The sequence below is a fragment of the Oncorhynchus gorbuscha genome, unplaced genomic scaffold, assembly GCF_021184085.1.
Source record: "Oncorhynchus gorbuscha isolate QuinsamMale2020 ecotype Even-year unplaced genomic scaffold, OgorEven_v1.0 Un_scaffold_3722, whole genome shotgun sequence".
Lineage (NCBI taxonomy): Eukaryota > Metazoa > Chordata > Actinopteri > Salmoniformes > Salmonidae > Oncorhynchus > Oncorhynchus gorbuscha.
The window spans coordinates 13,714-25,000 of record NW_025747898.1 but is presented as its reverse complement, the minus strand read 5'-3'; positions in this window follow the sequence as shown (position 1 = coordinate 25,000).

The following is an 11,287-nucleotide window of genomic DNA, read 5'->3' as shown; positions in this document are numbered from 1 at the left end:
GCTGCTATCCCCAGGCAGGGCAGGCTTACTGGGGGAAATGGCCCTCTGTCAGGGAAACACAGTGTTATTTATGTGCTGCTATCCCCAGGCAGGGCAGGCTTACTGGGGGAAATGGCCCTCTGTCAGGGAAACACAGTGTTATTTATGTGCTGCTATCCCCAGGCAGGGCAGGCTTACTGGGGGAAATGGCCCTCTGTCAGGGAAACACAGTGTTATTTATGTGCTGCTATCCCCAGGCAGGGCAGGCTTACTGGGGGAAATGGCCCTCTGTCAGGGAAACACAGTGTTATTTATGTGCTGCTATCCCCAGGCAGGGCAGGCTTACTGGGGGAAATGGCCCTCTGTCAGGGAAACACAGTGTTATTTATGTGCTGCTATCCCCAGGCAGGGCAGGCTTACTGGGGGAAATGGCCCTCTGTCAGGGAAACACTGTGTTATTTATGTGCTGCTATCCCCAGGCAGGGCAGGCTTACTGGGGGAAATGGCCCTCTGTCAGGGAAACACAGTGTTATTTATGTGCTGCTATCCCCAGGCAGGGCAGGCTTACTGGGGGAAATGGCCCTCTGTCAGGGAAACACAGTGTTATTTATGTGCTGCTATCCCCAGGCAGGGCAGGCTTACTGGGAGAAATGGCCCTCTGTCAGCGTTCCATTAAAGCTTCTCCCGTATATACCCACGTTGAAACCTTTAAATCTGGACATAGACATTTTATAAAATGGAAGTCTGTGTTAATTGAGGTCAACTTCCCCAGATGCAGCTCAGGAGGAAGACAAATGGGGTACATCCCAAATTACATCCTATTCCCTATATAATGCACTGCTTTTAACCAGGGGCCATACAGAGAAGTAGTGCATTATATAGGGAGTAGGGTCTCATTTGGGGCGCCGCCAACCTCTGCTGGCTGCTGAGTTGTCAAGTAGACGACTTGGTGAATGTACAGTATAGTTTCATATTAGTGACAGTATGTTTTGATTTGAAACCCAAAACGGACGCCTTGTTGCTATGGTACCTCTGGAGTAGGCCTACATTAGCTGTCTGATGAACACACGCTCCTCTACAGTGGAAATGTTGTCATAGACGGATCCACTTTGTGATGTCACTTCTACACAGATGACTTTACTACATAAAGACACAGTCTATTTGTCAGGAGGAGAAAGTCAACATAAACTCCTAGAGATGTAGAGAGATTTCTCTCCTGTTCTGCCCAATGGATGTGAATACAGTGCTGTGAGTCAGTGGTACATTACCATCTGCAGGGCCAGGTGGGAAGTGTGTGTGTGTAGTGTGTGGTGTGGTGTGGTGTGGTGTGGTGTGTGTGTGTGTGTGTGTGTGTGTGTGTGTGTGTGTGTGTGTGTGTGTGTGTGTGTGTGTGTGTGTGTGTGTGTGTGTGTGTGTGTGTGTGTGTGTGTGTGTGTGTGTGTGTGTGTGTGTGTGTGTGTGTGATGGGTGGTGTTGGTAGTGGCAGGGTAGTAAATCCTCAGCTATTCTCCGAGGCTCGCTGGCGCTGAAAGAGCAGAGGGGTCGTTCGTTTCCACGAGGCCGCACCCACCGCTCCCTGGTGCTATCAGCGTTCACTCGAGCCCGTGCTAATTGGCTGCTGACTGGGAGGGAGCTGCAGGCGGCATCTAGGGAGGAGGTCGTATATCACAGGGAGGAGGGGAAAGGGGGTAGACGCATTGAGTTGGATAGAGGGCACAATTAACGTCACAGAAGAAGGCCATTGCAAAGATAGGAGATGAGCTCTCTAGTACATCTCTATGGGGAGATGGACTGGTTGAAATAATACCAAATGGAATGTTGCCCCGACTCAACGATGATCCCTGCATTCAGTCTGGTTCAACCATGCTAGTCTTGCACCGCACACCCTGTAAAACACCCCTGTGTCCTGATCCCATCTCCACTCACCCCTGTGCCCTGATCCCATCTCCACTCACCCCTGTGCCCTGATCCCATCTCCACTCACCCCTGTGCCCTGATCCCATCTCCACTCACCCCTGTGCCCTGATCCATCTCCTCTCTCTCTCTCTCTGATCCCATCTCCTCTCTCCCCTGTCTCTCTGATCCTCTCCTCTCTCCCTCTCTCCCCCTTAGTCAGTGATCCCAGTCAGCCACTCAGTCCCAGTGTCCTCATCCCATCTCCAGTCACCAGCCTCAGTTGCCAGTGATCCAGTCAGCCAGTGATCCAGTTAGCCAGTGATCCAGTCAGCCAGTGATCCAGTCTTTGATCCAGTCAACCAGTGATCCAGCGATCCAGTCAGTCAGTGATCCAGTCATCCAGCGATCCAGTCAGCCAGTGATCCAGTTAGTGATCCAGTCAGCCAGTGATCCAGTCATCCAGTGATCCAGTCAGTGATCCAGTCAACCAGCGATCCAGTCAGTCAGTGATCCAGTCAGCCAGCGATCCAGTCAGCCAGCGATCCAGTCAGCCAGTGATCCAGTTAGTGATCCAGTCAGCCAGTGATCCAGTTAGTGATCCAGTCAGTCAGTGATCCAGTCAACCAGTGATCCAGTCAGTCAGTGATCCAGTCAGCCACCGATCCAGTCAGCCAGCGATCCAGTCAGCCAGTGATCCAGTTAGTGATCCAGTCAGCCAGTGATCCAGTCAGCCAGTGATCCAGTTAGTGATCCAGTCAGTCAGTGATCCAGTCAGTGATCCAGTCAGCCAGTGATCCAGTCAGCCAGTGATCCAGTCAGTCAGTGATCCAGTCATCAGTGATCCAGTCAGCCAGTGATCCAGTCAGTCAGTGATCCAGTCAGCCAGTGATCCAGTCTGTGATCCATCCCAGTGATCCAGTTACCAGTGATCCAGTGCCAGTGATCCATCTTTGATCCTCAACCTCTGATCCTGATCCCAGTCAGTCCAGTCAGCCAGCGATCCAGTCAGCATCTCCACTCACCTGTGTGCCCTGATCCCATCTCCTCAGTGATCCAGTTAGTGATCCAGTCAGCCAGTGATCCAGTCAGCCAGTGATCCAGTCAGTGATCCAGTCAACCAGTGATCCAGCGATCCAGTCAGTCAGTGATCCAGTCAGCCAGCGATCCAGTCAGCCAGCGATCCAGTCAGCCAGTGATCCAGTTAGTGATCCAGTCAGCCAGTGATCCAGTTAGTGATCCAGTCAGTCAGTGATCCAGTCAACCAGTGATGCAGCGATCCAGTCAGTCAGTGATCCAGTCAGCCAGCGATCCAGTCAGCCAGTGATCCAGTCAGCCAGTGATCCAGTCAGCCAGTGATCCAGTTAGTGATCCAGTCAGTCAGTGATCCAGTCAGAGATCCAGTCAGCCAGTGATCCAGTCAGTCAGTGATCCAGTCAGTCAGTGATCCAGTCAGCCAGTGATCCAGTCAGTCAGTGATCCAGTCAGCCAGTGATCCAGTCAGTGATCCAGTCAGCCAGTGATCCAGTCAGTCAGTGATCCAGTCAGCCAGTGATCCAGTTAGTGATCCAGACAGCCAGTGATCCAGTGATCCAGTCAGCCAGTGATCCAGTCAGTGATCCAGTCAGCCAGTGATCCAGTCAGCCAGTGATCCAGTCAGTGATCCAGTCAGCCAGTGATCCAGTTAGTGATCCAGTCAGTCAGTGATCCAGTCAGCCAGTGATCCAGTCAGTCAGTGATCCAGTCAGCCAGTGATCCAGTCAGCCAGTGATCCAGTCAGTGATCCAGTCAGCCAGTGATCCAGTTAGTGATCCAGTCAGTCAGTGATCCAGTCAGTCAGTGATCCAGTCAGCCAGTGATCCAGTCAGTCAGTGATCCAGTCAGCCAGTGATCCAGTCAGTCAGTGATCCAGTCAGCCAGTGATCCAGTTAGTGATCCAGACAGCCAGTGATCCAGTGATCCAGTCAGCCAGTGATCCAGTTAGTGATCCAGTCAGTCAGTGATCCAGTCAGCCAGTGATCCAGTCAGTCAGTGATCCAGTCAGCCAGTGATCCAGTTAGTGATCCAGTCAGCCAGTGATCCAGTCAGTCAGTGATCCAGTCAGCCAGTGATCCAGTTAGTGATCCAGTCAGCCAGTGATCCAGTCAGCCAGTGATCCAGTCAGTCAGTGATCCAGTCAGCCAGTGATCCAGTCAGCCAGTGATCCAGTCAGCCAGTGATCCAGTCAGCCAGTGATCCAGCCAGTGATCCAGTCAGCCAGTGATCCAGTCAGCCAGTGATCCAGTCAGCCAGTGATCCAGTCAGTCTGTATGGCGGTAATATGACAACTGCCTGCTCATTTTTAACTCCTGTTTACCATTGGTTCTTCTATTAGAGTGAGTTCAACCTCCTGTTTCATAAACACTGTACATGATACCATCTCTGTTATACAATACTGAGAACCTGGTTCACCGTATCAGATAAATATGGACACACATTTAGCCTGTGTATAAAACATGCACTGGGACAAAAAAACATTCCATGAATGATAATGACATGAATCTAGGATACTCATTACATACGTGTTACATGAGCAGCAGGTGGGGTAATGTGAGTCATTTGTGACTTGGTTGAGGCGCTGGGATGATCAACGACGTGTACAGCAGACAATCTGAGCCGGTCAGTGGATCTACTGCAGAGGAAGGAGAATTTAAACTCATCATAAATGACTTCTCTTAGCCTCTATTTCACTCTGACACTTTTATGTGATTCTTTTATTTTCTACCTCATTGCAACCGTGAGCCGCCTGCTGATTTCCATTGCTGGCAGTGAGGCGTGGAGGAGGCCTTGAGAGACAGGACCCTCCACCCCTCCATCTATTCCTCCATCTCTCTACCCCCCTTGTTCCTGCTCCCCTGCCAGCTCTGTCTCCATCCATCCCTCCACCCCACTGTCCATCCATCCCACTATACCTCATCCCTCCATCCCTCCACCCCACTGTCCATCCATCCCACTATACCTCATCCCTCCATCCCTCCACCCCACTGTCCATCCATCCCACTATACCTCATCCCTCCATCCCTCCACCCCACTGTCCATCCATCCCACTATACCTCATCCCTCCATCCCTCCACCCCACTGTCCATCCATCCCACTATACCTCATCCATCCATCCCTCCACCCCACTGTCCGTCGATCCCACTATACCTCATCCCTCCATCCCTCCACCCCACTGTCCATCCATCCCACTATACCTCATCCCTCCATCCCTCCACCCCACTGTCCATCCATCCCACTATACCTCATCCCTCCATCCCTCCACCCCACTGTCCGTCCATCCCACTATACCTCATCCCTCCATCCCTCCACCCCACTGTCCGTCCATCCCACTATACCTCATCCCTCCATCCCTCCACCCCACTGTCCGTCCATCCCACTATACCTCATCCCTCCATCCCTCCACCCCACTGTCCATCCATCCCACTATACCTCATCCCTCCATCCCTCCACCCCACTGTCCATCCATCCCACTATACCTCCATCCCTCCATCCCTCCACCCCACTGTCCATCCATCCCACTATACCTCATCCCTCCATCCCTCCACCCCACTGTCCATCCATCCCACTATACCTCATCCCTCCATCCCTCCACCCCACTGTCCATCCATCCCACTATACCTCATCCCTCCATCCCTCCACCCCACTGTCCATCCATCCCACTATACCTCATCCCTCATCCCTCCACCCCACTGTCCATCCATCCCACTATACCTCATCCCTCCATCCCTCCACCCCACTGTCCATCCATCCCACTATACCTCATCCCTCCATCCCTCCACCCCACTGTCCGTCCATCCCACTATACCTCATCCCTCCATCCCTCCACCCCACTGTCCATCCATCCCACTATACCTCATCCATCCATCCCTCCACCCCACTGTCCATCCATCCCACTATACCTCATCCCTCCATCCCTCCACCCCACTGTCCGTCCATCCCACTATACCTCATCCCTCCATCCCTCCACCCCACTGTCCATCCATCCCACTATACCTCATCCCTCCATCCCTCCAACCCACTGTCCATCCATCCCACTATACCTCATCCCTCCATCCCTCCACCCCACTGTCCATCCATCCCACTATACCTCATCCCTCCATCCCTCCACCCCACTGTCCATCCATCCCACTATACCTCATCCCTCCATCCCTCCACCCCACTGTCCATCCATCCCACTATACCTCATCCCTCCATCCCTCCACCCCACTGTCCATCCATCCCACTATACCTCATCCCTCCATCCCTCCACCCCACTGTCCATCCATCCCACTATACCTCATCCCTCCATCCCTCCACCCCACTGTCCATCCATCCCACTATACCTCATCCCTCCATCCCTCCACCCCACTGTCCATCCATCCCACTATACCTCATCCCTCCATCCCTCCACCCCACTGTCCATCCATCCCACTATACCTCATCCCTCCATCCCTCCACCCACTGTCCATCCATCCCACTATACCTCATCCCTCCATCCCTCCATCCCTCCACCCCACTGTCCGTCCATCCCACTATACCTCATCCCTCCATCCCTCCACCCCACTGTCCATCCATCCCACTATACCTCATCCCTCCATCCCTCCACCCCACTGTCCATCCATCCCACTATACCTCATCCATCCATCCCTCCACCCCACTGTCCGTCCATCCCACTATACCTCATCCCTCCACCCCACTGTCCATCCATCCCACTATAACTCATCCCTCCATCCCTCCACCCCACTGTCCATCCATCCCACTATACCTCATCCCTCCATCCCTCCACCCCACTGTCCGTCCATCCCACTATACCTCATCCCTCCATCCCTCCACCCCACTGTCCATCCATCCCACTATACCTCATCCATCCATCCCTCCACCCCACTGTCCATCCATCCCACTATACCTCATCCCTCCATCCCTCCACCCCACTGTCCATCCATCCCACTATACCTCATCCCTCCATCCCTCCACCCCACTGTCCATCCATCCCACTATACCTCATCCATCCATCCCTCCACCCCACTGTCCATCCATCCCACTATACCTCATCCCTCCATCCCTCCACCCCACTGTCCATCCATCCCACTATACCTCATCCCTCCATCCCTCCACCCCACTGTCCATCCATCCCACTATACCTCATCCCTCCATCCTCCACCCCACTGTCCATCCATCCCACTATACCTCATCCCTCCATCCCTCCACCCCACTGTCCATCCATCCCACTATACCTCATCCCTCCATCCCTCCACCCCACTGTCCATCCATCCCACTATACCTCATCCCTCCATCCCTCCACCCCACTGTCCATCCATCCCACTATACCTCATCCATCCATCCCTCCACCCCACTGTCCATCCATCCCACTATACCTCATCCCTCCATCCCTCCACCCCACTGTCCATCCATCCCACTATACCTCATCCCTCCATCCCTCCACCCCACTGTCCATCCATCCCACTATACCTCATCCCTCCATCCCTCCACCCCACTGTCCATCCATCCCACTATACCTCATCCCTCCATCCCTCCACCCCACTGTCCATCCATCCCACTATACCTCATCCCTCCATCCCTCCACCCCACTGTCCATCCATCCCACTATACCTCATCCCTCCATCCCTCCACCCCACTGTCCATCCATCCCACTATACCTCATCCCTCCATCCCTCCACCCCACTGTCCATCCATCCCACTATACCTCATCCCTCCATCCCTCCACCCCACTGTCCGTCCATCCCACTATACCTCATCCCTCCATCCCTCCACCCCACTGTCCATCCATCCCACTATACCTCATCCCTCCATCCCTCCACCCCACTGTCCGTCCATCCCACTATACCTCATCCCTCCATCCCTCCACCCCACTGTCCATCCATCCCACTATACCTCATCCCTCCATCCCTCCACCCCACTGTCCATCCATCCAACTATACCTCATCCCCTCATCCCTCCATCCCTCCACCCCACTGTCCATCCGTCCCACTATACCTCAGCCCCTCATCCCTCCATCCCTCCACCCCACTGTCCATCCATCCCACTATACCTCATCCCTCCATCCCTCCACCCCACTGTCCGTCCATCCCACTATACCTCAGCCCCTCATCCCTCCATCCCTCCACCCCACTGTCCGTCCATCCCACTATACCTCATCCCCTCATCCCTCCATCCCTCCACCCCACTGTCCGTCCATCCCACTATACCTCAGCCCCTCATCCCTCCATCCCTCCACCCCACTGTCCGTCCATCCCACTATACCTCAGCCCCTCATCCCTCCATCCCTCCACCCCACTGTCCGCCCATCCCACTATACCTCAGCCCCTCATCCCTCCATCCCTTACCCCACTGTCCGCCCATCCCACTATACCTCAGCCCCTCATCCCTCCATCCCTCCACCCCACTGTCCGTCCATCCCACTATACCTCAGCCCCTCATCCCTCCATCCCTCCACCCCACTGTCCGTCCATCCCACTATACCCCAGCCCCTCATCCCTCATCCCTCCACCCCACTGTCCGTCCATCCCACTATACCTCAGCCCCTCATCCCTCCATCCCTCCACCCCACTGTCCGCCCATCCCACTATACCTCAGCCCCTCATCCCTCCATCCCTCCACCCCACTGTCCGTCCATCCCACTATACCTCAGCCCCTCATCCCTCATCCCTCCACCCCACTGTCCGTCCATCCCACTATACCCCAGCCCCTCATCCCTCATCCCTCCACCCCACTGTCCGTCCATCCCACTATACCCCAGCCCCTCATCCCTCATCCCTCCATCCCACTATACCTCAGCCCCTCATCCCTCCATCCCTCCACCCCACTGTCCGTCCATCCCACTATACCCCAGCCCCTCATCCCTCATCCCTCCACCCCACTATACCTCAGCCCCTCATCCCTCCATCCCTCCACCCCACTGTCCGTCCATCCCACTATACCTCAGCCCCTCATCCCTCCATCCCTCCACCCCACTGTCCGTCCATCCCACTATACCCCAGCCCCTCATCCCTCAGCCCCTCATCCCTCCATCCCTCCACCCCACTGTCCGTCCATCCCACTATACCCCAGCCCCTCATCCCTCATCCCTCCACCCCACTATACCTCAGCCCCTCATCCCTCCATCCCTCCACCCCACTGTCCGTCCATCCCACTATACCTCAGCCCCTCATCCCTCATCCCTCCACCCCACTGTCCGTCCATCCCACTATACCCCAGCCCCTCATCCCTCATCCCTCCACCCCACTGTCCGTCCATCCCACTATACCCCAGCCCCTCATCCCTCATCCCTCCACCCCACTATACCTCAGCCCCTCATCCCTCCATCCCTCCACCCCACTGTCCGTCCATCCCACTATACCCCAGCCCCTCATCCCTCATCCCTCCACCCCACTATACCTCAGCCCTCATCCCTCCATCCCTCCACCCCACTGTCCGTCCATCCCACTATACCTCAGCCCCTCATCCCTCCATCCCTCCACCCCACTGTCCGTCCATCCCACTATACCCCAGCCCCTCATCCCTCATCCCTCCACCCCACTATACCTCAGCCCCTCATCCCTCCATCCCTCCACCCCACTGTCCGTCCATCCCACTATACCCCAGCCCTCATCCCTCATCCCTCCACCCCACTATACCTCAGCCCCTCATCCCTCCATCCCTCCACCCCACTGTCCGTCCATCCCACTATACCTCAGCCCCTCATCCCTCCATCCCTCCACCCCACTGTCCGTCCATCCCACTATACCCCAGCCCCTCATCCCTCATCCCTCCACCCCACTATACCTCAGCCCCTCATCCCTCCATCCCTCCACCCCACTGTCCGTCCATCCCACTATACCCCAGCCCCTCATCCCTCATCCCTCCACCCCACTGTCCGTCCATCCCACTATACCCCAGCCCCCTCATCCCTCATCCCTCCACCCCACTATACCTCAGCCCTCATCCCTCCATCCCTCCACCCCACTGTCCGTCCATCCCACTATACCCCAGCCCCTCATCCCTCATCCCTCCACCCCACTGTCCGTCCATCCCACTATACCCCAGCCCCTCATCCCTCATCCCTCCACCCCACTATACCCCAGCCCCTCATCCCTCCATCCCTCCCCCCACTGTCCGTCCATCCCACTATACCCCAGCCCCTCATCCCTCATCCCTCCACCCCACTATACCTCAGCCCCTCATCCCTCCATCCCTCCACCCCACTGTCCGTCCATCCCACTATACCTCAGCCCCTCATCCCTCCATCCCTCCACCCCACTGTCCGTCCATCCCACTATACCCCAGCCCCTCATCCCTCCACCCCACTATACCTCAGCCCCTCATCCCTCCATCCCTCCACCCCACTGTCCGTCCATCCCACTATACCTCAGCCCTCATCCCTCCATCCCTCCACCCCACTGTCCGTCCATCCCACTATACCCCAGCCCCTCATCCCTCATCCCTCCACCCCACTATACCTCAGCCCCTCATCCCTCCATCCCTCCACCCCACTGTCCGTCCATCCCACTATACCTCAGCCCCTCATCCCTCATCCCTCCACCCCACTGTCCGTCCATCCCACTATACCCCAGCCCCTCATCCCTCATCCCTCCACCCCACTGTCCGTCCATCCCACTATACCCCAGCCCCTCATCCCTCATCCCTCCACCCCACTATACCCCAGCCCCTCATCCCTCCATCCCTCCACCCCACTGTCCGTCCATCCCACTATACCCCAGCCCCTCATCCCTCATCCCTCCACCCCACTATACCTCAGCCCCTCATCCCTCCATCCCTCCACCCCACTGTCCGTCCATCCCACTATACCTCAGCCCCTCATCCCTCCATCCCTCCACCCCACTGTCCGTCCATCCCACTATACCCCAGCCCCTCATCCCTCATCCCTCCACCCCACTATACCTCAGCCCCTCATCCCTCCATCCCTCCACCCCACTGTCCGTCCATCCCACTATACCCCAGCCCCTCATCCCTCATCCCTCCACCCCACTATACCTCAGCCCTCATCCCTCCATCCCTCCACCCCACTGTCCGTCCATCCCACTATACCTCAGCCCCTCATCCCTCCATCCCTCCACCCCACTGTCCGTCCATCCCACTATACCCCAGCCCCTCATCCCTCATCCCTCCACCCCACTATACCTCAGCCCCTCATCCCTCCATCCCTCCACCCCACTGTCCGTCCATCCCACTATACCCCAGCCCCTCATCCCTCATCCCTCCACCCCACTGTCCGTCCATCCCACTATACCCCAGCCCCTCATCCCTCATCCCTCCACCCCACTATACCTCAGCCCCTCATCCCTCCATCCCTCCACCCCACTGTCCGTCCATCCCACTATACCCCAGCCCTCATCCCTCATCCCTCCACCCCACTGTCCGTCCATCCCACTATACCCCA